Raw genomic sequence first — 26887 nt, forward strand, 5'->3', positions numbered from 1 at the left:
AACAATAATTAAAAATAAATCAAACCAACCAAAGGAATTAAAAGAAACAAGCACTCAGACAACGAGCCTGAGGCTCCTGGGGGTGAAGCAACCGTACTGTCCAAATGCAGCCCATTCGGGTCAGGGGATGCCCTGGGCTCCAGCTGTTACACAGTGCTGCCTCCTATGGCTCCTCCTTGCAAAGTGGGGGGTCTAGATGAAGGGAGAGGGGTTCCAAGGTGCAGCAAACAACCCCTGGAAGGGAGTAAAGGAAAATAAAGTCAAAGTATTCCTGAGCCACGGTTGCAGGACAAATCTGAGCAAGCCTTGGGATGACATAGCAGCTGGCCTGGAAGATCCAGGTCTCCCAGCCCACCTCCTATCGCCCGTGATTCCAACTGCCGTATTTCCTAGGCTCTAAGATAGAATTGAATGTAACATGCGCCATTGTTTTACGTACCACTAGGAAAGAAAAAAAATGCCATCAAACTCCAATACAGCTCTAAGACAGGGCCAACTGCAAAATGCATGCTGAGTTCAGAAACATTAAAATGTGTGTAAGCGAAGGTGGGAGGTGTGCATCTTAGCAAGGTTAAAATACAGGGTCCTCCTGGCATTTCTCTGCTGGCACATTCTCAGGAAACCCGTCAGTCCCCAGGCAGCCTGCCTGCAGCAGCGCCAGCCCCATCCCTTCCCTTCTCCTTTTCCTTCTGCCCAGGGCTCCAAGTGGTGTCCCAGAGGAAGGCACAAAGGGCCAGACTGTGGTCTTTCTCACTCCAGGGGCCCCCAGAGGGCACCTCAAATGCCTGCCCTTGCCCTGTGCTCAAGCCTCTCCAAGTCAGAGTTTTTGCTTTTGTGGGGAGAAGAGGCTCCAGGTATTCTGGCCTGGTCCTGGCTCCAGAGAAGCCAGGTGAGGTCAGTGCCCACTCTGTGGCTCCCGGAGGTGGGAAATGCCAAGCTCAGTATCAATTGGCACCTAGGATTTTCCAGGGTGGTCCAAATTTCTTGTTCTTCTTTAAAAAGGGGATGGGGATGCCTGGGTGGCTTAGTCGATTGAATGTCCAACTCTTACAGATATATATATAGATATATAGATATATATAGATATATAATTTTTTTAATATCTATTTATTTTTGAGAGAGAGAGAGAGAGAGAGAGAGAGAGAGAGAATATGTGTGTGAGTGGGTGAGGGGCAGAGAGACAGGGAGACACAGAATCTGAAGCAGGTTCCAGGCTCCGAGCTGTCAGCATGGAGCCCGATGCAGAGCTCAAAATCACACACTGTGAGATCATGACCTGAGTGAAGTCAAGTGCTTAACCTACTGAGCCATCCAGGTGCCCCAAGTGTCCAACTCTTAATTTTGGCTCAGGTCATGATCCTGGGGTTGTAAGATCAAGCCCCGTGCATTAGCTCTGCACTGAATGTGCTTAAGATTCTCTTTTTCTCTCTCTCTCTCTTTGCCCTTCTCCCCCATTCATGCTCTCTCTCTCTCTCAAAATAAAAATAAAATAAAATAAAATAAAATAAAATAAAATAAAATAAAATAAAATAAAATAAAAATAAAAATAAAATAGGAGCGCCTGGGTGGTTGAACATAGGACTTCAGCTCAGGTCATGATCTCACAGTTTGTGAGTTTGAGCCCCATGTTGGGCTCTGTCCTGACAGCTCACAGCCTGGAGCCTGCTTTGGATTCTGTGTGTGTGTGTGTGTGTGTGTGTGTGTGTGTGTGTGTGTGTGTCTCTGCCCCTCCCCAACTTGTGTTCTGTCTCTCTCTCTCAAAAGTAAATAAACAAGAAAAAAATTTTAATAAAAAAATAAATAAAACAAAATAAAATAATAAAAAGGGGATGGCTAAAGGTATAACCCCAGGAAAATTATTCTTATAAGACTTTTCAGGTAAATAAGTTCCATATTATGTTTAAAACTTTCTGTTGTCAGAACAAGAATATCGATTTGGAGTCATGAAAATAGATCGCCTCGCTCACCAACCTCCATACGCCACCTCCATCCTCCTCTGGGAGGCTCCTGCCTCATGTGTAAGATCTCCAAACCTGTCCCCAGTCAAGGAGCATTTAGTGAGCACCAAATACATACATGGTCACTGTCAATACTTAGCTACTTAGTCCTGTCTCCTGGAGCAGGGATGGATGACTTAACCCTACTGCTACGGACTGAGTTGTGTGCCTCTCAGATGCCTATGTGGACGCCATAACCCCCAAGGTGATGGTATTTGCAGATGGGGCCTTGGTGTTTGGAGATGGGGTCTAAATACCATGAGGACAGGGTCCTTATCGGAAGAGACACCCCAGGCTGCCCCTCCTCATGCCGTGTGAACACTCAGCGAGAAGGCAGCCAACTGTAAAGCCGGGAAGAGAGCTCTCACCAGAACCCAACCCAAGCTGGCATCTTGATCTCAGACTCCCAGGCTCCAGAACTATGAGAAAATTAATTTCTGCTGTTTAAACCCCCCAGTCTTCGGTACTTTGCTAAGGCAGCCTGAGCTGACAAAGACACCTGCAGAAGGAGAGGCTGCCACTCCCCCAGAGCGTCACCCTCATCTTCCCTGTGCGGCAAGGGGGGACGACCACAGCTCCCTGCCCTCCCCAGCAGATGCTGGCAGACGAGGCGCCCGTGTGCTCTGGGGCCTCCTAGGCTTTCTGTTCTCAGCTGCCCTGGTGTGTGGGAAAGAGGAGGGAGCCCGGAGTCCACAGTGTGGGCGGCCCGCAGGCCTCAGGCCATGCCTGACCCACATCTGTCTCTAGCCCCCATTGCCCTGCCTCAGCTCAGAAGGGCAACGGTCTACTGGAAGATCTTCCAGATTCACCCACCCTGGTGGTCAGTTCTCCTTAGCATCCAGACTGCTGTGATGGTTACTGTCTTCAGAGCCGATACAGCAGATCTTCCTAACAAGATATCTGGAGTGAATCGAGGTGTATGGGGTTATCAGGGCAAGAGGACCATGAAGCGGTCATTTCCAGCCTCCGGGGCCTCTGCCACTTACCCTTTGGGCTTTACATATGTTACCATTTTCTGTTTGTGCCTTCATTTGAAAATTAGCTAGCTGTCTGGTTGAGGAATGTAGTTAGAGCCCGGATAGCTGGGGCCGAGCTGGCCCAAGAGTCTGCCCCTGGCAGTCCACGGACTCCCACCATCTGCTGCACTGGAGCAGGGGAGTAGAGTAGAGGGTGGAGGCTGTGGAAGGGAGGCTCCACAGCCTGCAGATACAAACTGCTTCTCGCAAGTACATTTTGGAAGAAGAAAACTGCTTTAAAATTCCACAGTTCAAGGCTGACCCCCCAAACTGACCTTTTGTCTGAGGAAAAACTTGGGGGCTTACAGTTGCCCTTGGTCCCCAGCCTGGTGGGGTAACCCAGGACCCTGGGGGCAAGTTGATTGGTCTGGGAGGAGAGAGGAGAGGGTTCTGTCCTCTCTCTAGATTGAGTCCTTTCACCAGCAAAACCTGGGGGCTCTGGGCCCAAAAATGAAGCCTAAGGAAACTTTGGTGCAGAATAAACTCAAGCAACCCGGTTCCAGGGCGCTGCCTCCCCAGAAAGTTTGGCATTTGAAGGAGTCAAATTGTCTAATTAAAATTTAACAATCCCTTATCAGGCTCGATGGCGGGTGAGACACTGCTGTCTTAAACACATCATTTTCCCTCTTTTCTGAAACTTGAAGCATTTCAATGAAAAAGGAGGGGTGAGGGGGGGTACTTTGCATTTGCATTTCAAAAGCAGCTTGCCTGAGCGACTGGAACTGGAGGGGAATTGGGAGTGAGTGGGTAAGGGGTTCCTCCTCCTCCAGATGCAGTTCCAGCCACCCCCTGCTCCTCTGCAGGAAGGTCCAGACCAAGACTTGGGGGTGGGCACGTCCCCTGGGCCTCCTGCAGCTCCTCCTACTCCAAAGGGAAACCAGAACAGTCTTTAATGCCCTCGCTTACTGGGCCCAGGAGGGCAGTCTCAGCAGGCGGCAGAGGAGCCAGGGCCTTGGATTCCCAGGGCCCTAGGCCAGGCAGCCCCAAGGAGAGCCTTCTGGGCCCTGGCCTTCCATGGCCAGGCATGAGGAGGGAGGGCCAGCAAAGTGATGGATGCTGTCACCTCCAGGCAGGCCCAGATCTGAAGGGAGAGCTGGGTCTGGCTCAGCTGCCAAGAGTCATTCTCAAGGGAAGAAATGCCCATTGTTTTGCCCCGTCCTCCCCTCCTGGGCCCAGGTAAGGTCCTGTACCTATAAATTCCCAGGGTTCAGGCCTGGGGCGGAGTACCTATTCCCTCCTGGACTCCCTCCACTGCTCAGGACCTGGGGGCAGCGGTAGGGGACCAGGTTTGGACAAAGTGACCTAGATTATCTGGGAAACCAGCCCTCCAGGGGCCTGAGAGGGTGAGTAGGCCACACACTGACACCACCCACTCTGTTCCCCCTCCAGATCTGGAAACTTCCCTAGTCCAACCCAGAATTCTGCAGGGACAGTGAGGGAGCAAAGCATGGGCCAAGAAGCCACTCGGCAATAGGGCTTCGATCTGTTCATCTGTGGAAAAAATTGCCCAGGTCTCCTTAGAAAGTGTGCAACAGCTTGGATGAATCTCTTCATTCTTGTTCTCTGGCTGTGTCTGGAACTGCCTCACAGGAGCCAGGCAGGGGGCACAGTCCTAAGAATCATCAATGGGAGTGAAGTCCCAGCAGCACCCAGGAACCTCCCCACTGCTCCCTAGAGCTGAACCTGGCCAGGCAGCCTGTTGCCTCCTACCTCACAGCAAAGAGAAGCTGGCCTCCGGGGCTCACTCAACTTCCCGTCACCAAGGCCACAAAGCCACCAGCAGCATAGGTACCACCTGCTCCCCGCTCCTGGCTTTCAGTGTCCCAACCCCTAACCAGGCCCAGTCCTTCCACAGAGGCTCAAGACCCCAGAGTCCCAGCCGACCCCCTCCTCCCCCTCCCCCTTCAGGACAATCCCTGCTCCAGGGAAGCGTCTCTGAGGCTCCAGCTCAGAGCCATCCTCTCGCGAACGACGCTCACAGCACATGTGTTCCTTGGTGGCACTCATCACCGTATAATTAAGTCACTTATCTAATTATTTGTTTAATGTCTGTTCTTGCCAGCCTGTGAGCTCCACCAGTGTAAGGATCACACTTATCTTGTCTCTTCACGGTCTTCTCACTTTCCAGCATGGTGGCAGCCATACTGCGCACTCGGTAAATGTTTGAGAGGCATCCGTGGGATCTGGTACCTCACCCCAGTGTGAAGGAGCTGGTTTTTTCTAGTCCCTGATGGTTGCTTCTCCCCTGGATCCTTCTCGAGGAGTACCAGTAGCCTCCCCTAGACTCCTTCTCTGGCCCTTTGGGTCTGGGTCACGGCGGCAGCTGGCATGGGTTGCCCAGCTGGCTGGGGTCCGTTCAGGGAATCCTCCAGGTGTGCCATCACTGGGGCACACAGGGTTACAAGCCATTGAAAGAAAAAGACAATGCACGTGTGTAAAGGCAAGTGTAGGTGTGTGGGGAGGTGGGGAGATAACGCGAATTCTGTGGGAAGGGATGCACACAGCTGGTGGGGTGACTTCTGGGCTCCCAGAAGACCTGGCGGGAGGCAGGCAGGGGTTTGCAGTGTCTATATTAGCAGCCCATGGTGGGGGTGAAGTCCCAGCAGGCCAAGGTGACCGGAGCCATTTCTCACACAGCACTAACCAGAGGCCGTAAAACATCCCTAGGGAGCACGCTGCATGCAGCTGAGATTCACAGCTCACCCAAGGAGCTGTAGGGGGGTCCCGGGGAGAGGCTGGAGCACACACAGCTCCTCAGCTGTGGGAAGGGGCCCCTGCGTGGGAACCTTCTCCAAAAGTAGAAAGAGACCAGCGCTGAGCGCAACTGGGGCCTCCCTACCCCTCATGCTCTCATCCTGGAAGTCCACTCTGCATTTCTTCTTCTTCCCAAGGTGGCCAGGTGCCCCGGGTCTGCCCAGGGGTCACTGGGAGTGTGGAATGCCCTGAGAGGCTGGGACAGAGGAGGACATGAGGGCTTTGAGACCTCTCCCAGGTTCACTCAGGGCTGGGCCCAGGGCCCCGAGGTCTATGGTAGGGTGAGGCAGGCAAAGGTCTGGAAAGACCCAGTGCATGCAGGAAGGGCTTCTGCCTGACAGTCCCATCCCTGTGCATTTTGAAGGCTCCGTAAAAATGTCTCCTCAAAAACTGTCAAAGTGTCACAAATTAATTAACTGTTAGCTGGGAGTGACTCAGTGTGGGGAGGGGGTGGGGAGAGAACACTCCAGTAATGCTAAGCGGGTGGTGGTGGTACTGTTCTCTGCGTGTGTGCGTGTCCTGCCTTTTGATTAAAAATCCTCGCAGCTCAACGCTGCGCCAGGGCCGGGGCGGATCACTGGGGCCGCGCACGTGCCGAGCAGAAAACTGGCAGGTGGGAAGCAGGGCAGAGGGCGTGGGGCCCGGGGCCCCCTCCCCGAGGGAGGGAACACAGTGTGGAGAACGAAGCCTCTAGAAATTGTTCAGATCTAAATTCAGAAGGGAGCCCACAGGCTGGCACTGTGTCTTTTTTTTTTTTTTTTCTCCCTTCTTTCTCTCTTCCTCCCTTTGCAAGTCCTCCCGCCCCCGCCCCCAACACCAGACGACAGGAATTGGGAAGTTGAGCTTGCCCTGAGGGCTGGGTCACAGAGCCCAGGGGGCAGGTACGCGCTTAGCCAGACTCACCAGCAGGAGCCTGAGAGGAGGGAGGGCAGGTCTCAGACCAGCCTTCTTGACCTTTACTTTAATTTCAGGAAAGAATTGAGAAAACATGCTCTTGAAAGCCAAGAGGGAGACAAATCCTGGCCCTTATTGCTCTGGAAGGAGGAAAAACAGTCCTTGCTCTTTGGCAGAAAATTGCTTTGCTTTATGAAAAGACACCCCTGTTCATGAAAACAAAGAGTGGGTGCATCCCAATAGCAGCTGACCTCCACCAGCACGCTGCTGGGAAGCCTGGGGAAGCCCTTCTCCCCGTGTCCCCCATCCTTCCACAGCAGGCTGGCCCTGGGGACGGTGGGGACACTTCTTTTCCACAAAGGAGAAAGGAGCCCTTTCCTAAATGGGGGGCGAAGGAGCGGGGGCAGCAAGATTTCACTTGCACAAATACCTACTTCGTGTCTGTACCTCAAAGGCAAATTGAAGGGATGCAATTAGCAAAATCCAGCTTGTGGAAAATGTGATAAAAGAAACTCGAAAGCCGGATCGGCCAATTATAATGTGGGGAACTTACGTGCATCCTGATTCAAAGAAACCAATTGTTAAAGATCCTTGACATTCAGGAGACAATTGAAAATTTGAATAGTAGAGGTGGACGCTATTTGGGAATTACTGCTAACACTTTCTAGGCGTGGCAGTAGCATTCTGCTTAGTTTTTGTAGAGTCCTTATCCTGTAGGGATACACACTGAAACATTCGCCGATGTAAGTGTATGATGTCCGCGATTGATGTGAAAAGAAGAGGGAATGACAAATGGAGCAGCTATTATTCCATGCTAGTCGCTGTGTGAAGCGCTGTGCACGTTATCATTTCACTTCATCTGCACAACAGCCTATGAGATTCGATATTATTTCCGTGTCTCGGATGAAGAAACAGGCACAGAGAGGGTGAGTAACTGACCCAAGTTCACCCAAGTGGGTCATGAACACAGACTCCAGAACCCAGACTCTTCCTTCTGTGAGTTGAGTCTGGGGCAGCGTGGCCCTGAGAGTGGGAGGGGGGAGATCTTCAGCTCGAGATCCCGGATGCACCTATAGGACGGGGACCTTCATCTTAGCTGCACACAGGGTTCCTTCAAGGGCACGTCCAGGGTCGCACCCCAGCCGGCTGTCAGGTCTCAGAATGGCGTCTGCAGGGCCCCACACGAACCACTCACAGCCTGATCAACAGGGAGGTGGAGGTCCAGGCCACACGCAAGTTTCCTCAGAGTCCTGAGTGCCCTCAATCAATGACGTCTTCCAGAAAATGACACTCTGGGAGTGAGTCTCCAGGGCATCAGCCTGCTCAGTGAAGTGAGCCCTGAGGGGGACAGGACGTGCTAAACTCCAGGTAGAGCAGAGCAGTGTGGCAGAGAACAGGGGTCAGCTCAGGGGCTGCCTCTGGGTTCATGCCTTCAGGCCAGTCCAACTCCACCTCCTCCGGCTCCTCCCTTGTGTCTCCTTTCATTCCATGGGGTGTGGGGCCACCAACGGGGACAGCATCCTGCCCTGCTTGGACTCCTGGCATCTCACTCAGAGGAAGGGCACCATGGGCAGAGCCACAGAAAGGAGCAGAGAGGCACCTTCCCTGCCACAGTGACAGGCTGCTGTCCCAGACAGAGGCCCTGACTTCCTCTCCCACACGACGGAAGTAGGCAGGAAGGACAGCCACAGCGGTGGGCACTGCCTACCCTTCCCCCATCCCATACCCATTCCCACATTGGAGGCTTTTCCAAGCAGCAATGACCAGAATACAAGGAGGAATAGCTTCCTTCTCTCCCAGGATTAAAGAAAAGGAGCCAATGCAGCCTGCTATTTTTTTTTTTTAAATCAGACAGGCAGACAAATCTGGCTTTCAGTCTGACCCCCCCAACACTTGCTAGCAGTGTGGCCTTGATAATGCAATCACTCTGAACCTTTGTCTTCTCACCTGCAAAATGGACACAATGACTGCTGCCTCACTAGAGTGGCTGGGAAATTAATTAAGAAAATGCAAATGAAGGGGCCAGTAAGTGGTAGATGCTTAATAAATGGCAGCTAATATCATTAAGACTGCAGCCTTAGGCGGGGCGCTTCGGTGGCTCAGTTGGTTAAGCATCCGACTTCAGCCCAGGTCACCATCTCACGGCTTGTGAGTTTGAGCCCTGCATTGGGCCCTGTGCTGACAGCTCAGAGCCGGGAGCCTGCTTTATATTCTGTGTCTCCCTCTCTCTCTGCCTCTACCCCACTCACTCTCTCTCTCTCTCTCAAAAATAATTAAACATTAAAAAAATTTTTTTTTTAAAAATAGACTGCAGCAGTAGGATTCAGCTGCAGTTGCCAAAGAGGGAGGGCTGAGCTATGTGAAGGTCCAGACCACACACTGGGGCAGTGATGAGGGGCCCCAGGGGGAAAAGACCCCAATTTCTCTGTGGCCCCCGACACTCTGAAAATCTGGAGACTCCAGCCATACCCAACATGAAGTTCCCACCCACCAGCCCTGAGATAAAATGTCGGGGGTGCCTGGCAGGCAACTTTGGGTAAAGTCTTCTCAGCATGTGCCATGTGGATTTACAGCAACTTTGACCCTCCCCTCTGAACCTCTGAGAAGACAGTGCCTACTTGACCTTCCTGGTAAATTCTAAGGCTACAATAGCTACCAGACGCCTCTGTTCTCGCAGGCGGGGGTCGGCCAGCCTGCAATAAGGACTGGTAGACTGGAGAGCAACCATCAGCACTGCACCATGTCGTCTAATCTGGCATTCGGAAGGATAATCTAGTTCCCTCCGATGAGTCACTTCTCTGATCCTCAATTTAATCACCAGTGATAATTTAATCACGAGGGCAGTCGTAGCTAATTTCAGCCAGTGGTGGAAGAACCAAATAAAATGATATGTTTCAAAGCGTCTTGCAAACTCTAGAGTCCTACAGAAATGTTAGTGTGTTATTATCACATCAGTGGAGACCTTTTCCTGGCCATCTGTAAATGGATCACACCTACAATCTCATTAAAAAGCCATGGTGGTTGGTACCATTTGATTGTTATTCGCAGGCGTTCTTGGTACTTACTTTGCTCTGTGTCTGCCCCATCTCTCTGATGTGTCCGTGAGGCCTGCTGGGAAGAAGTTGTCTTAGTCCTGAGTATGTCCTTAGCCTCTACTGGGAAGCCTACCGGCCTGATCGGTGTTAAGGAGTGTCTGTGGTGCAGGTGGGCACCAAGAGCAGCAGTGAACGGCTCTAAACAGGGCGACACTACCTTCCCCGTGGGCTTATTTGAACGTTAAGTGAGATACATCAAGCATACCCTCTGGCCCAGAGGAGGCACTCAGTTGTTCCTATTCTCTTGCTGGTCAACCTGGAAAAATGTACAGAATTGAATTTTACTCCTGTAAGGAACCTTAAATCTAATCTATTTCACAGAATAAAAAACTAAGAAAAGTGAAAAGACCCATGCAAGTTCACAGGGCTAGTTCGCCAGTTCACCAAGATGGCCAAGACCCTCAAGGTCGCTAGACAGGCCCCCTGCTTTACGAGGCTCTCCGTCTGTTTCGTGGAACCTGCTCAACAAGGGCAGGTACTAGCTTCCCCCATCACCTGCAGCTGCATCTTCAAAGATAGGAAGTCAGCTGGAGGAGGAGAGTGATTCTAGGGGCCCTGAGGGTATCTCCTCTGAGTCTCACCTGAAGTCACCCAACTTATGTGCGTCTCACCTGAAGTCACCCAACTTATGTGCACACATCTCTCCCATCTGTGTCCTCAGCAGAGACGTACGTGTGCAATCTCCACTCAACCCTTCTCTCTCAACCTGTCCTTCTATGGGCTGCCTTCACAGCCCGACACCTGCTGTCCTCTGGATATCGGTGAGGCCATGCACACCGCGTGTTACCTAGGTGCTCACGGATGGTGCGCAATGTGCAGGAGGCAGCCAAGCACCCGTTGGTTTTCTTTATGGGGCTGCTGCTTCCTGAAACAATGTTTTCGGGAGGCTTCCTGTCCCATTCTTCTCCAGGAATGTGGGGAAAGGTCTGATCCTCTGGATTTGTGCCTCAGCAGCCTGACGGGGGCAGCGATGGAGACAACAGCAGAGGCAAGTGGCCCTAATTCAGTAGTGCTCCCCCCATCCCGAAGACGGCAGAGGGGGCTGCTCAGCCAGAGGACTGATGGGTGAGCCTAGCACCTGCTCACCCCAGATGGTCTCTGGATAACTCTGACCCAGACACCCACCTGTGGAAGGAGGAGTTGCCGTTGGGAACGAAGGGAATACCTCTGGCTGGAGCCGCCACCCTGGCTTCCAATCCTGAGAATTTCTGAGGCAGAACATAAACACTTCAGTCTTATCTTGGGACTCCTGGGACACAGATGAGCTAAGTTTTCTGAGCCCGTCATGGCAAACAACATAATGTCGCTAATCAAACTTCCTGTGCGCCCACCCAATTTGATAAATCAGCCTTTTGATGCACTAAGTGAAGATGAATTAGCAGTAATGAGGCTGTGACAGCTCCCGAGGCACAGGCTGACGGGGAGCTTTGATGACTGAGGCAGGAGGGCGGGGGGGGGGGGGAGCTCTTCTCAAGGATCAGCTCGAGCTGCCAGGTTCGTGCAAATAACCCGCCGATGCCAAGGCACCTCGGCTTTCCCCCGCACATCGTGTGTTCTCACACACAGAGTCACCATCCAAGAAGTGTAAGCCAGTGTGTGTCTGAGAAACAGAGTTCGCTACCTTCCTACAAGGAGCCACATACCATAAGCCCCAAGCCAGTTAACAGCTTGGGGTGGGTCAGAACATGCAATCAATCCATTTTGTTGCATGGGGGAAAGGCAGGCTGGTGCAAATCCTCATTTGCAAGGCTGCCTGCTACTTAGCTAAAGTCCCCACTGGCCCAGCAACAAAGACTCAGCACTAGTTAGCTAATCCCTTCCATACCAGAGGTTGCAAACTGGCAGCCTATGGGCCACATTTAGCCTGCAAATAGGTTTCATTGGGCTCGTGGAGAGAGCATTATTGAAAAAACTGTAGTCTACTGCCAGTATTTAAAATTTGGAGATTTTATAATAAAATAGGTCTCTAGCTTCTCTTTAAAAAAGAATCACAAGATTTTGGAAATACTGGGTTAGCATTCTTGCAAGGCAATAAAAGCCTGGGGTCAAGTAGAGGCAGTTCTCTTTACATGGGGCACACACTGATTGAAGAAGGCAGAGGCCCTCCCCAATCAGAGGAGAGCTCGGCTCACAGGGAAGGGGCTGTGTCTGTACTCCAAGAACGGAAGCTACATCTCCACCCTGTGCTTTCCCACACCCGAGGGCACCCCAAGTGCCCCAGCACAAATGGGGCAAAGCCCCAAGTCACTGGCAGAGGCCCCTGCCTCCTATCACTGTGTCCATCCCCAGCCAGCTGGGGCACAGTGCCCTCAAGTTTGCCCCAGTCCCCGCCAATCCTTATAGCCCCACACTCAGCTAGTTTCAGTCCATTTATATTTACCTGCCAAGCCTCAGAATATATTTAAGTTTGAGTCACCTGTTTTATAACAGTTCCCAGGGTAACAAAGCCGCTTATATATTGCTGAACTACAAAGGCTGTGTCTGAAAGATGCTGCAGTGTCCTCTTACTTGATTCTCACCATCCAGGCTGGTGGTGGCGGGAAGATGGGCACTATCAAGGTTGGGGAGGCTTCTGGAGACACAGGTAACTTTTGAGCAAAGCAGAGTTCTTTCCTAACCCTCGCCAGCCCTGCCTGGAGACTTCAGCCCTCTCTATGGAGGCTCCTGTCCTACTGTTTCTGAAGCACAGCCTCCCTTGGGGTCCTTTCTGCCAGCTGATGTTTAAAGTGACAAAATAAAAACAAATCTCTCTCCCCAAAGGTTGCCTTTGCTCCAGCCTTTCTATGACTGATCTCCTAATTATATTTGTGGCCCAGGAAGTGCTAATCTCTTCAGCAACCAGAGTGTACAACACAGGTTGAAACAAAACATCCCATAAAAAGCGAGGTCTGGAATTTTCTGCATGCACCAGCCTGGTAGGCAGGACTGCTGAGGATCTGGGAGAGGTGCCCTGCTGGTCTTGGCTGCCTTCCTTACTCTTCAGATGACGGACTCCCTGGGGAAGACCAGATCCCCACCCTCCTTCCTTATCTATGATTCTAACAATATTCCAGGATTTACTGGAATTGATGGAGGGAAGGCCCAAGGATCCTGTCCCATCCACAGTGGATGGAGATGACAGGAGACAGGTGGACCCTGCTGCCTCTGGTAACTTCAGCTCCCATTTCAGAGAACAATATCTTGATTTCTTTAAGAGAATGATGCTCAGTGGTCTCTGCTTCCAAATTCCTTTCTTGCTTATGATCTCTGAGGCCACGTCCTCCAAGAAGCCTCCCATGATTTCCTCCAGGGAGACTTGCTTGTTTATCCCTCTTCAATCTCACAGCACACTGTCTGTTCTTCTTGGTGCTTGTGGTGTGTCTGTCTCTTCCCCTCCTCTGTGCTCTTTTAGGGCAAGGTGTGTGTCTTACTCCTCTTCTGCCTCCAGCAGCTAGTAGGAGCAAGTAGAATGAGTAGGAGCTCAACCAGTGGTAAGTAGGAGGGAATGAAAGATCACACACTCTAAAGGCTCTCCAACGTCCCCCACTCTGGGGGACACTGAAGTAGTCATCACTGTCTAATCCTCTTCTCAGGAAGGGATGTTGCCGATGCCCATGGCACACAGCACACTCAGTCCAAGGAGCTGGGCTCTGCCTATCCTCCCAGCACACCCAGGGAGCCACATGCCCACCAGGCAGTTAGATCTGTTCCCAAACCTGCTCGTGCTACCTCTTCTCATTGCTGTTCATCTGGCTCACCATTTCACAAACAACAACTATGAATACAAAACCAAAGTAGTGATTCCATACTAAGTGGAACGCACCGGGGAAATTTTCTGCTAAAGACAAATCACTAGAAAAAAAAAAAAATCCTCACTAGTTCTATGTGCGTGAGATAACTCTAAAAATTCTGAAAATCTAGAAGTCTACATTTGTATTGTTTCACAGGTTAAATCTTTGCATTCAAAAGCGAAAGTGAAAATACTAGAAGTTGTGGATAAAACGTTAAGGCAATACTTAGACAAATAAGCAGCCAGACACTAATCGGTGGATTCTACGCAGAGAAAAGACCCAAGATACACACAAACGTTTGGTAAATTTATGCATATGAATGTTCTTAAGAAATGAAACGCTTGAAGTATCACTGTAAAAATGAATCTTGTCTTTAATGGATTTCTTCAACTGGTCACCCACCCCTACCGGACAAGAGGTCTCCACTGTATTGTCTGGTGAGTACCTTAGCTCTGTCTGCCTGTTTTTATTTTTTAATTTTTGTAATGTTTATTTATTTTTGAGAAAGAGAGAGAGACAGAGCACGAGCGGGGGAGGGACAGAGAGAGAGAGGAAGACACAGAATCCTAAGCAGGCTCCAGGTTCCGAGCTGTCAGCACAGAGCCTGACGCAGGGCTGGAACTCAGGAACTGTGAGATCGTGACCTGAGCCAAAGTCGGATGCTTAACCAACGAAGCCACCCAGATGCCCCTCTCTGTTTTTAGTCAGCCTACCAGGAGGGTTATGTGGCCCCACCTTGGCCTTCCGTAAAGTGCTCGGCTGCCCTTTGCACTCCATGGGCCACCTGCAAATGGGGGCTCATGGGGATTTCTCCCTTATCAGCATGTTTGCTGAGCTCCTTTTATACACAGCGCCCATCAGGAACTGAGGACATGTTCCTGGGGACAGGCACTGGGCAAGCCCCTAGTTCTCATGCAGTTGACCAGCTCCATCAAGCACCTGGCTCGACAACTGAGGCTCAGAGGCGAGCACAAGCTGGACAGTGGGAGTCAGAAAGAGGACATACTTTTGCAGAGGGGAGGTGACATGGCTAATGTGACACACGAAACAAGTTAACTGCCTCCCACTTTTGTAGCTGAATGGGATCTTTCATTGAATTCAGCAGAATTTTTGGCAAAAGCAAGGCCCTGGCGGTCTGGAGAAACATAAGAAAGTGGAAACATTTGAAGGCAAAGCTGTAGAACCCTGTGCTCCCACTGCGTCACAAATGTTTAAAACAGGGGTCACACATTCCACAAATACCTGCCTGACCAGTAGCCTTCAAAACTCTCCAGGCCAAGAAAGGCAAGGAAGTACCCCAGAATGCAAGGGACTAAGGACACAGGATTAACTAAATTCAACATGGAATCCTGGATTAGATCCTGGACCCAAAATAAAGGACATCAGTAGGAGAACTGGCAAAATGCAAATCAATCCTATTATTTAATTAATAGTATTGGAGCAATGTTACTTCCTGAGTGTTGATAGTTGTACTCTGGTTAGCTGAGATGTTAACATCAGGGGAAGCCAGGCAAAGGGCAGACAAGACTCTCTGAGCTAATTTAGCACATCTTCTGTAAGCTGAAAATGATCTCCAGGGAAATAGGCATCCCGTATGGTCAGGTGTGAGGCCCCTAGGGTATCCAGGTGTCTGTGTGAAGGGGCTGGGCCACGGCTCCCCTCTGCAGGCAAGGATGCTGGAACTCCTCCTAGGCGAAGAGGAGGCTCCCCTGGCCACTCACCCAGGGATGGAGCGTGATAGAGCATCAGGTATGTTTCAAGGTTCTGGTGCAAGGGGCAGGAGGCACCAGAGAAAGACAGGCAGGTTAATATCTGCCCAGCGATTAGTGTTTACTTCTGGTATCCTAGTCACCCACTGTGTTCCTTAATTTGCATACCATCCCCATTCCTCTGAGGCCCAGAAAGGGGCCCAGCTAGTAGGTGGCGAAGCAGCACTCCAACCAAGGGCAGCCCTTCCCCAGAACCAGCACTGGATGCGGAGGTGCTGCAAAAGCCAGCCATGGAGGCACCTCCAGAGGCCTGAGTCTGTGAGTTCCAGTGAGCTGCCCACTCTCTGGGTCCAGCAAGTTTTCCTCTGTGTCCAACCCACTCTCCACAGGGGTCTGCATGAGTCCTGCTTGGACACACAGACTCCGTTTCATGTGTGGGCAGCAAGTGCGGGGTCTTGGGCTCCACCCGCCCACTCGCCCCTTTCCAGGTGTCCCTGATGACAGATCCGACTGCAGACCCCAGAGCGGCTTCCTGAGCTGAAGGGCCCTGGAGCCCACCCCTGTGTCCTCCCCTTCCAGTGCCAGAGAGAAGTGCTCTCATTCACAGCCGCAGCAATGACAACGTCAGTCACAGTAATGGTATTGCTGTTTATTGACCGTTCGCTGCATACCGGATACTGTTGTGCACTTCACACACCTTTCTTCTAATTCTTAGAACAACCGTGAACGGTGAATATTACTAATGCTTGCACTGCAGATGGAACGGGTGAGGCTGAGGGCGGTTCATTACCCAGTGGGGCTGTGGCACAGCGGGCACGAGCCTGGCTGTGTCTACTCACGGAGCCACTCTTCCCCACGGGGCTGTGAGGCCCCCGCGTGCACGACACCCTTAGACGTTTGACCCACACCACTGCCCACATCACTGCCGAGCCTTGTGACGGCACAGTGACCCCACTTACAATGCAGGCAGATGCGGGTAGTTGTGAACACAGGAAGAATCCTAGCGCCTATCATGCAAATGCGTGCGGACATTGTGCTGGGTCTCCTGGAACAAAGGGCCGCCTGTTCCTGTAATTCCTGTAATTCTGCTGGAAAACCCCATGACCACACAGCTAGTCAATGGAAGATCTGGGGTTCGAACCCAGGCCTCTCTGGCTTTCCAAAGCCCTCGCTCTTTCTGCCATCCCCAAAGGCAGGTGCTGCTGGCCTCACCCACTGGTAATGCACAGTCTGGAGGAAGCCCTACTGGGATATGGAGTCGCACTTGCACCCTTCAGGAACCAGGTGTCTGTGGCAATGACAATGGCACTGTCACCAGAAGAAAGGCATTTTCTCTGTGTTTCCAAAGTAGAAGGGGTTCGCAGGGAACCATCCGCATGTCCCCACCTGTCTGCCTGCCTGCTACTTGCAGACCAGCTGGCATCACAGAAGCCCTAAGTGGCCACCTCCACTCTCGACTGGAGCCTTGACTGGAGCAGGGCTGGGTCTGGCCCAAGAAACCGAGGTGCAAATGCTGAGCAAATACAGATCTGTGGAGGATCCCCCAGGACACCCTGCCGTATTCCAGAGCCCAAGGAAGTCCAAACCCTCCCAATTGTACTCCACCTTCCAAAGATAGCAGGCCCCGCCCACCTGTGCCTGGGCCAAGGCTCAGGCTGAGGGTAAGGGACCCACCACCTCGCCCCTCCCTGTTCTGCTCCCCACGGTCCCCACCACTGCCTCACTGGCAGTCCCACAGGCACTGTGATGCTGGGGTGTTTTTTTTTGTTTTTTGTTTTTTGTTTTTTGTTTTTTAATCATGAAATCCCTTCCCATCCCTGTGCCCTCAGGTTCCCTATTGACTTCGCGATTTCTGGCACATCCCCATTGCACAGAGTGCCCGGCATGGGGGGATGGAAGCAGCTGTGAGAACAAGAGGGAGAAAACTTTACTGCTTTTCCATGCTTCCATTCCATCCTCTAAGAATTTAAGCAAAGCAAAGACGGCGTTGCCTGCTCCCAGCACTCAGAGCATGCGAGCCAATCAGCCAGGGACCTCGCCGTCCACCTTGCTTTCCAGCATGTGGGCTCCGGGCTCCGTGGGCAACAGGGATGAAGCAGAGCTCTGGGGTTGAGTGTGACCCACCACACAAGGGCCTGTAGGGAAGGAGCTCTGTCCCCAGCTCTGCCCACATTCACAGCTGTGTAACCTCAAGCAAGTCACTTCCCACCTCTGGGCCTTGGTTTCCTTTCCTAATAAATACGTATGGCCGCCCTAGAGGACCACCAAGGCTTTGCCCTCCCCCCCGGATGCTGTGATCTCCAGTTCTACCCATGCTGAGGGGCCAGTTGTGGAAGGAGTTTGCTTGGACAGCGCAGGGAGTCCTCCCCGCGTCAGGCTGGGGACAATCATCTGCTATGGCTACTGCATGTTGAAGCAGATGTCTATGGTCGAGATGATGGTACGACCTCCCAGAAGGATCCCGAGGGGTCTCTGGAGGTGGAGCCTAGAGACAGAGAACATGCTCCGAGGACCTCCAGGCTGGGAAGACGTCGTTGCTCTGAGATGGAGCCCAGAGACACAGTTGTGGGTGAGTCACCAGGGATAACGAGCTTTGAGACAGGAACACTCAGATGTCTTCTGACACCCTTCCCAAGCCCTAATGAGACCAGTCGTGCACCCAGGCCCCGAGGGTAGCCCAGAGCCATGGGTAAGGGGTCTAGCTTCACCCTGGGGCAGCCCAACCTTGGAGGCCACTGGCTAGTGACTGTGTTTCCCGCCCTGACCCCAGCTCAGAAGAGCTGGGGCTGGAAACCGTGCCCCACATGCTGCGGGAGCTCCCTGGCTGTTCTTGGAAATGCAGAGACTCCTGGCACCTCCTCAGCACTGCTCCCTTCTCTAATAAGCCCCGGAGTCCCTGCCACGACACCTTCCCCTCAGAAGGCACTGGGGTCTCTGTAATTGTAACGTGATGTCCCTTGCAGCAGTATTAATCACCCCTCCAGCACCAGCCCCAGCCAAGAGAGAAGGAACAGGGTGGGCAGGCAGAACCAGAGGGGCCTGGTGTTGCTAAATATCCCCACCCAAGGGCAAAGGCAAAGCTGCCTGTCCTGTGCCTTCCTCAAGCCCAGTCATGCTTCCTGGATATGCCTGGGTTTGGACTTCATTTGAGTTGTCCCTGAGTGAGGAGCGTTGACCAGGGGCTGTAGCTCCCTTTGGCCACAACAGAGGAACTGTGCTGAGCTCGCCCTGTGTAAAGAGACAGGCCCACGGGCCCAGAGGCTGGATGGAGGAGACAGGGGGAAGCTGGAACCCAGGCTTCTCTCCTCCCCTTCCTAACCAATCTGCACCTGCTTTCCAAGCCCATCCCCCAAAGCCAGGGCTTGAGGCTGTCATGGCCTTGCTCAGGATTCCTTCAACGACTTTCCTTAAGAATAAATCCTAGGCTCTTGCCCTTTACCTTTGACCTTCTTAAACCACGCCTGCTACTCTTCTACGGGGAGGCTACACTCTAGCTGGAGTTGATCTGTCCTGTGGACTTCCCCAGCTTCCCACCGTATGTTATCATCCCTATTCCCTCATCTTTGAATGTCGCCATCTCTCCACCTGCCCTCATTTCCTGCTGTCCACATCCTACCAACCCTGCATGGGGCACAGTCTACCTCCCAAAAGAGGCTGTCCCTGACTGCATGAGCTTGTGGGCCCTCTTTCCTTGGCACTCCCACAGAGTCTGACAAGATGACATCCGTAACTCATTTTTATTATAGAGCGGGGAGTGTCGGAGATCCCTGGGGAAGGCAGACAGGTGAGACCAGAAGTTTTCAGCACTCACTGGGTGTGGGCATCTATGCTGTGCAAATAAGCTGGACACTGCAGGTGTCCCTCCAAGAGGAACAGATCACAGTGGGCCAAAGGTGGGTTTCAAAAGCATAATGTTTCTCCCACTGAACGCACATCCATAGTCAGTGCTCTGCAACACCGGCCGAATGAATAAACACTGTGCTAGCAGAGTGACACTGGGACATGGCATGGTTCCCACCAAGATGGTGTCTGCAGGGTGAGCTAGGGGAAGGTTAGGTTGAGATTTTAAGCTGGAGAAGTAGCTGAAGAAAGCAGGACCAGCCTTAATATCTGGCAAGAGAATATACTAAGACAAGCCACATGAAGCTTCCAAACACGGAAGCCGGAGAGACCCAGAGAGAAGTGAAGTTACCTCACAGTCAGAGGGAGACGGCTGAGAGCCCAGGAAGGGATCTGGGGTCGGTGTTAGCGAGCAGAGGCACATCCCAGTGTGGGGAGAACCAGGTGTTCCCGGAGCTATGGCTTAGACTGTCACTGGCCCTGCTGGGTACACTCTTCACACTATGTGGTTAATGAATGGTTCACATTTCTATGTATGCATGTATCCCCAGCACCCGGGGGCACCCTCAATAAATGCAATGCTTATGGGTGATGGGGTGTCCGGGGCTGGTACACTGGGGAGAACGTGCCCCACTTAAGGGAGCCCCCCAGTCTATTGTTGCCAGTGCAGAATGTCCCAGAACTTCCAGTGTTTGAAAACAAGACTAAAATCTGAATTTTCACTTGAAGTCCCTTTATTTTAAAATGCAGGCAATCAATTCATCACTGTTTGAGCCCAAACACATCAGTGGATCAGCCCCCGCTGGTGTCCTGCACTCACATCATCTAAGACACCAAGTGAAACAAACAGCCACAGTTCAAAGAGTTTTCAAAAGGCCTCCCAACAGCCCTCTGACCAAGCGGGGTGGGGTTATTACTCCCCAGGCCCAGAGAGCTTTATCAATTTTCCCAAGGTCCCTCAGCTAGTTAGTAGCCAAGGAAGGATCAGAACTCATGTCTCAACACTTTCTCAGAGGTTCTTTCCTCAAACCCCACAATGTCTCCGGGCCCTAATGGGCAGCGGAGTGAAAGAGCAGTCAGAATAATGTAACACACAGACCTTGGCATCAGGTCACAGTGCCCCTAGAAGAGAAATAGACAGGCATCAACCAGATTGTTCCTTGATCTGTACAAATGGAAGAGTTGTTCTAGGTAGGTGAACAGAAGTCTAACTTGAATCATCAAAATGGAGAGTCATGGGGCGCCTGGGTGGCTCAATCAGTTAAACATCTGACTCTTGACTTCGGCTCAGGTCATGATCTCACAGTTCATGAGTTTGATCTCTGTGTTGGGCTTGGCGCCTGCTTGTGATTCTCTGTCTCCCTCTATCTCTCTGCGCTTCTGCTCATGGACTCACTCTCTCTCAAAAATAAATTAAAAAAAAAAAAATTTAAAAATGGAGTCATAACCCCTCACTTAGTTCTAAGGCTTGAGTCAATTTACGGACCCAGATGCCTTGAAGGAAGGGGAGGCTGTGTCCCCTTGGGGAAGAACCTTGCAACACTGCCAACATTTTATACTGTTAATCTTTTCTCCCAGCCTTCCCCAAAGGGATCTACAGCCTTTTACCAGGGTGACTCTGCACTGAAGTAAGAGAAACAGTCAGATTTTTCAGGGATTAGCAGACGTGGGCTCTGACCTGACACAGTTCCAGGGGCCCCATCACATTACTGTGGCCCCTATCAGGCCTAGCAGGGGCCTGTGGAAGTCAGATGACCAATGGGGTTTTGAGCTCACGTCCTTCTCATAAAGGGTCCGATGGGTCCCCCGAACCCCTCCTGTGGCTAATTCCCCAGCTCTGAAATGTGTAATTGGAGTAGATATACTCAGCACCTGGCAAAACCCCCACAGCACAGGACGAGCTGGATTCCTTTGAGCTATTAAGAAAATATACCCCAAACCTGGAAATAAGGCACAAAGCCATCTAAGGCTCAGCTGAGTCTCTAGGGGAGTGTATTTTATTTACTGTTTACTGTCCGTAAGGGAGCCAGCCCTGTGAGAGAGATGTCACGGGGAGAAAATTGAGAATACACAATGACTTCCATCCAGTAAGGAAGATAGTCCCAAACTTTACGACTTCATTGCCCTGTAAGACATGAATAAGCTTTGTATCTAGTTTAGCAATCATTCTAGCTGCTTTCTTCCTTCCACCGATAATCTACCTATTTCTCGCCTTTCTCTTTTGAACCTGGTTTTGTCATCCCACCGGTTCCCTCACTAATGACTTAAATAAATCTTTGACATGTCATGGTTTGAGAACGATGTTTTTAACCTTTCGAAAATTATTACCTTAACGGTGTACATGACTCAAAAAATAAACCCTCCCAGGAAAATTCAGCAGCGGGGGGAAGGGTCAAGAGGCTGAGTGAACTCTGCTGTCTCATGGCTTCTCCCCTCATCCAGCTCCCCGCCGGCCCAGCACACTTGGCTCCTGGCCAGCCTGCCTAGAGGAGAGTCTAGGTGCTTCCTCCTCTGATGGTGATTCACGGCTCCGGGCTTGGCTGCTTGTGGCTGCACCGCTGCCCTCAGTGTGCGAGGCAGCTGACTCCAGACTCTACATGGGAGATCAGCACTTTCCAAGTGATGGGAGGCATGACACCCCCTCTAGGAGTCAGAGAGGGAGACCAGAGGAAACGCTGATGCCCTCCGGGCAGCCCAGGGGCCAGTGGATCCTTTATGTGAATAACTTAACAAATATATAGGAGAAACAGGGGCTGCTGCCAGGTGTCTCTCCTCTGGTCTCCATGAGGTGAGGTGAGTTTGTCCAAAAGCCATCCCTTGCTGTCCGTGTGGGGGAGCAGGAGGCAGAGCCACTGGGGTGTGTGTGTGTGTGTGTGTGTGTGTGTGTGTGTGTGTGTGTGTTGGAAGACAAGATTGGGTGTGTGACATCTACTGATTCAGGTCAATCCTGGTTCCCCAAGGGATCAACTCAAGCCACACTTCTTCTGGAAGGTTCCCTCACCACTACATGGCATCCCAGGACCTGCCCTTTTCTGAACGAGCCTTTGCTGTGCGTAGTACCACACAATATACCTTATAATGCTAGTTACTATACTAGGAATTAGAAGTCCTGGGTCTTCATTCTGACTCTGCATCCTGTTAGCTATGTGACTTTGGGCATCACTTAACCCCCACACCTCTCTCTCAGCTAGTTTTCTCACCTATAAGATATGAATAATAACTGCTTTTGCTACATTATGGACAGTGAGGATCAAGTCTCAGGTTTGTGTCCTGGCTCGCACATACTATATCATCAATAGAACATATTCGGAAACCTACTTAACACCCATTCTCATTCTACTCCCATTTTAAATGGGGATGATGCTAATAACAGCATCTACCCTACTGGGTTGTTGCAAAAATTAACAGAAACTGGCATAACAGAAGCACGCAATAAATGCTGACTTGTAACTGAACATGTCTTCAGCTACAGGATTCTCCTCAAATGAGAAGTTTTGTAATTATGATGGACTATTATTATATTATTTTCTGAATATTTTAGGTGCGTTACTTTTGCCTCCTCAGATAGATTTCAAGCTCCTGAAATCATTTAACAAATATTTACTGAATACCTTCCAAGTGTTAGGCCACGTGGATACCAAAATAAGTAAGACACAGTCATTATCTTCACGGAGATCACAGCGCAGTGGGAGAGACAGGTACAGAGGTGATTAAAATGTCACACGTTAGAATTAACAGCACATGAGAGGGTCACCCAACCAAGCTGGAGTCTCTAGAGGCAAGGCTAGGTCACACTCTCTAAAAAAATCCCCTCCCTGGGGCACCTGGATGCCTCAGTCAGTCAAGTGTCTGGCTCTTGATTTTGGCTCAGGTCTCACAGTTCATGAGTTCAAGGCCCTAGATGGGCTCTGTGCTAACAGTGTGGAGACTGCTTGGGAGTCTCTTCTCTCCCTGTCTCTGTCTCTCTCTCTGTCTGTCTCTCTCTCTCTCACTGCCCCTCCCCTGCTAGTATGCTCTCTCTCTCTCTCAAAATAAATAAATAAACTTAAAAAAAAAATCCCCTCCCTGGATTCCCATGGAATCCGCCCCCCTCTTCCATGCCCTTATACTCTGTTGCCAGGTCAGTGTTTTGTGTCTAATAGAATTTCAATATATATTCGTTCAATAAACATGGAGAATTGAGTAAACATTCTTATTACCCAGATCACCTCGAGTCTCTTTGGTGGGGTGAGGAGAGGAAGGGAACTAATATTACCGGAGAACCTGACACATCCCCAATACTGGGCGGGTGGGACCACTGTGGGAAAACAGTATGGAGGTTCCTCAAAAAATTAAAAATAGAACTAGCATATGATCCAGCAGTCCTACTTTGGATCTATATCCAGAAGAATTAAAAGCAGAGCTCAGAGGGGCGCCTGGGTGGCTCAGTCACTTGAGCATCTGACTCTTGATTTCGACTCAAGTCATCATCCCAGGGCCGTGGGATCGAGCCCCGCATTGGACTCCGCACTGAGCATGGAGCCTGCTTGAGATTCTCTCTCTCTTCCCCTGCCCCTCTCCTCCCTTGCTCTCTCTCTCTCTCTCTCTAAAAATATAAAAATAAAAAGCAGATCTCAGAGATATTTGCATGCTCATATTCATAAGCAACATTATTCACAACAGCCAAGAGGTGAAAGCAGCTGAGGTGTCCATCAGCAGATGAGTGGATTTTTTTAAACATGGCCTATAATTACAATGGAATATTACTCAGCCTCAAAAAGGCAGGAAGTTCTGACCCATGCTACAACGTGGATGAAGCTTAAGTGAAATAAGCCAGCCACAAAAAGAAACGCACTGCATGATTCACTTACATGAGGTATAACAAGTAGTCAAACTCATAGAAACAGGAAGTGGAACCGGAAATTTGCCAGGCGCTGGGGAAATGGGGAACCAGTGTGTAATCAGTACGGAGCTTCGGTGTTGCAAAATGAGAAAGTTCTGGAATGTGTTACACAGCAGTGTGAATATACTTCACATTACTGAACTGTACACTTAAAAATGGTTAAGATGCTAACTTTTATGTTATGTGTTTCTTACCACGATAAAAAAAAAAAAAAGGAAAAGAAATTAATGGAAGTTCCAAATGGAATTCACCTTCCCCTTCTCAACAAAAGAATGAAACAGCAACAGGGCTCACCATGGACCTTCACGAGGATCACCTACGAGGCCGCCACCTCCATAGCAGCCACTGGCTCAGAGGATGACCTCATGTGACCCAACCAGCTCTGGAGGTGAACATCATCTAAGATTCTTTCAAGAGGAAACTGAGACCCATAGCTAATTAGGACAGAAGGTAACTAGTTTTGTAAGAACTCTAAAAATGAATGCATTCATTTTTTTTAGTGTTTATTTATTTTTGAGAGAGAGAGAGAGGGAGAGAGCATGAGCAGGGGAGAGTCAGAGAGAGAGGGAGACACAGAATCCGAAGCAGGCTCCAGGCTCCGAGCTGTCAGCACAGTGCCCGACACAGGGCTCGAACTCATGAACCTCAAGATCATGACCTGAGCCTAAGTCCAACACCTAACCCACTGAGCCACCCAGGCGCCCCAGGTGAGATTTTATTAAAACAGTGAATTTGATATAGGATTGTTCCCCCCCAATACCTGACCACCCCAACATATTTTTTGGGTTGAGGTACAGTTTAACTTGTTGAATGTTTCAGAGACGTTTCCAGTTAAAAAAAAATTTTTTTAAATGTTTATTTATTTTTGAAGGAGAGAGAGAGTGTGAGCAGGGGAGGGGCAGAGAGAGAGAGGGAGACACAGAATCCGAAGCAGCCTCCAGGCTCCGAGCTGTCAGCACGGTGCCTGACACGGGGCTCGAACTCATGAACCCCGAGATCATGACCTGAGCCCAAGTCAGAGGCTTGACGGACTGAGCCACCCAGCTATCCCGAATGCATTCGTTTTAATGAACAAATACACACCTGTGCCTACTGTGTGCCCAGCACTTTGCCAGGCCCTGCGGGGTGATGTGAGGAGGACACGCTCCCTCCTGAGAAGCTTCTATGTGAGTGGGAGAGGCAGGCAGCAACAGGGGGCTGTGGAAAGAAGAGACAGAGCTGCTTCTGCGTCCTGACTGTGCCACTTGCTTGGCCCACTCCCTCCACCTCTGTGAGGCTCGGCCACCACGTCGGAGAAGCGGAGATGGTGTGTCTTCCCCCCATGGGTCTGGGTGATTGAAGGACGTGTGCCTGCCACAGTGGATTGCTTTATTCGATCAGCATTCATTTGATCATCGAAAGCTACCGGGCAACAGAAAGAAGGGGAGTTCTCGGCAGTAAAAACAATGACCCTGGTCTCGGTGGACTGGGAGTTTCTGTATATTTCTAGGCAGGAGGCTTGAGGATTAATCTACAGGACTGATGGCATTTCTGCTTCTACCGAGTCGCCCCGTGCACACAGTAGAGCCTACCTGCCTCCGCCAGCTGTGGCTTCCCTGGCTCCAAGGCCTCCAGCCCCTTCTCGAGACTCAGTAAGCGGGTCCTCAAGGCTGCTCGGCCCACCCCCCAACTCCTCACCACCACCCACAGAACCGGGATCACAACAACAGGGGGCCTTCCCCCAGTCAAAAGCTCCATTTGCATCTTAATGAAAAGGGGGAAGAGGGAAGCTAGGGGTGTTGACTAGGAACGAAATCACCCTGTAAGTCTTGGATTTTTGTCTGCTTTCTGCAGCCTCTGCCAGATCCCCCTCTGAGCTCAGTCTGCACTATAAAAGCCAAACCTCGGAAACACCTAATTTGGGAATTATGTGCTGGCCCTGCAGCAGCTTTCCAGGCTGCTGGTTTGAGGCTGCTCCTGGTCCCTCTGAAGGTAGCAGTTCCAAACTGCTGATAGGCTTAGTCACCTTGGTCCCGCTCATTAGAGCCAGCGCCAATTACTGCCCAGCCCTGGAAGCTGAACCCAACAGCAGCCTCTTGTTCTGGGCGCTGCTCACTGGGGCGTGCGGGCCAGAACCAGCTTTGGCTGGGGAGGGGCGCCCAAGCCGAGAGCCCTCTTATGCCCAGTAGTGGCAGCGGTGGCTGGTAGTGAGGAAGGCAGGACCGCCTAACAGGGATCAAAAGGGAAGAGCAAGACTTTCTTAGCTCCCCTTGGGACTCCTGGCTGGGTGGTGATACAGCCCAGCCCTGCAATTAGAAAAACAACCGCTTGAAGCCAAGGCTCAGCTAGTTAAATGGTGTTGAACCTGAGTATTTAGCAATCTTTGTACATAAACACACAAATCCCTGTGAAACACACACAGAGTGTTATTTCTTACATTATAAAATGATTTTCCAGGCCTTCGATTTTGATATATGCTTCCCTCACCAATTCCCTTATTCCACATCTTGATCTCCTTCCCGACTCTGTAATCTCAGGCCCATCGCTTCTCGGCCTTTTGGCTAAGATCAAGTGTAATCTCAGGCCCACGCGGGTGACACAGAATGCCAGGTGTAGGCCTCCGAATATCACCAGAAAAAAAAAAAAACAAACGAGGAAAAGGTTGTGTTTACTGCTTCTCGGTGTTCATTAATATGGAAACACGGCCCTTTATGGGTTTTGATGGAGATGCCACAGGGATCACCCTTGCGCTGGCATGCAGCTTTACGGTTCCCTTCAAAAGTGCCAGCCAAATTAACGCACTAATTTGAAAGGACATGTATAAGTTATGATCTGCAAAAAAAAAAAAAAAAAAAAAAGTGCTGGTCCATCACAACCTGTGTTGTGTTTTACACCACCCACAAACAAGCACTGATGATCTGTATGTGTGTGTGTGTATGTCCATCTGAATT

The 26887-nt window shown here is 50.9% G+C and overlaps 1 protein-coding gene and 1 long non-coding RNA gene across 4 annotated transcripts in view; one reads left to right on the forward strand and one right to left on the reverse strand.

Moving 5' to 3' along the window:
* The window catches only part of DRD2 (dopamine receptor D2), an 86763-nt gene that overhangs the window by 19066 nt on the left and 40810 nt on the right, over positions 1–26887 (reverse strand). The gene's annotated exons all lie outside the window — the stretch shown is intronic.
* Positions 15102–21362, forward strand: LOC123380332. The gene is made up of 2 exons (XR_006585934.1): positions 15102–16896; positions 17065–21362. It is a non-coding gene; the product is annotated as an uncharacterized LOC123380332 (long non-coding RNA).

This window comes from Felis catus, chromosome D1 (genome assembly GCF_018350175.1).
Source record: "Felis catus isolate Fca126 chromosome D1, F.catus_Fca126_mat1.0, whole genome shotgun sequence".
NCBI classification, from domain to species: Eukaryota; Metazoa; Chordata; class Mammalia; order Carnivora; family Felidae; genus Felis; species Felis catus.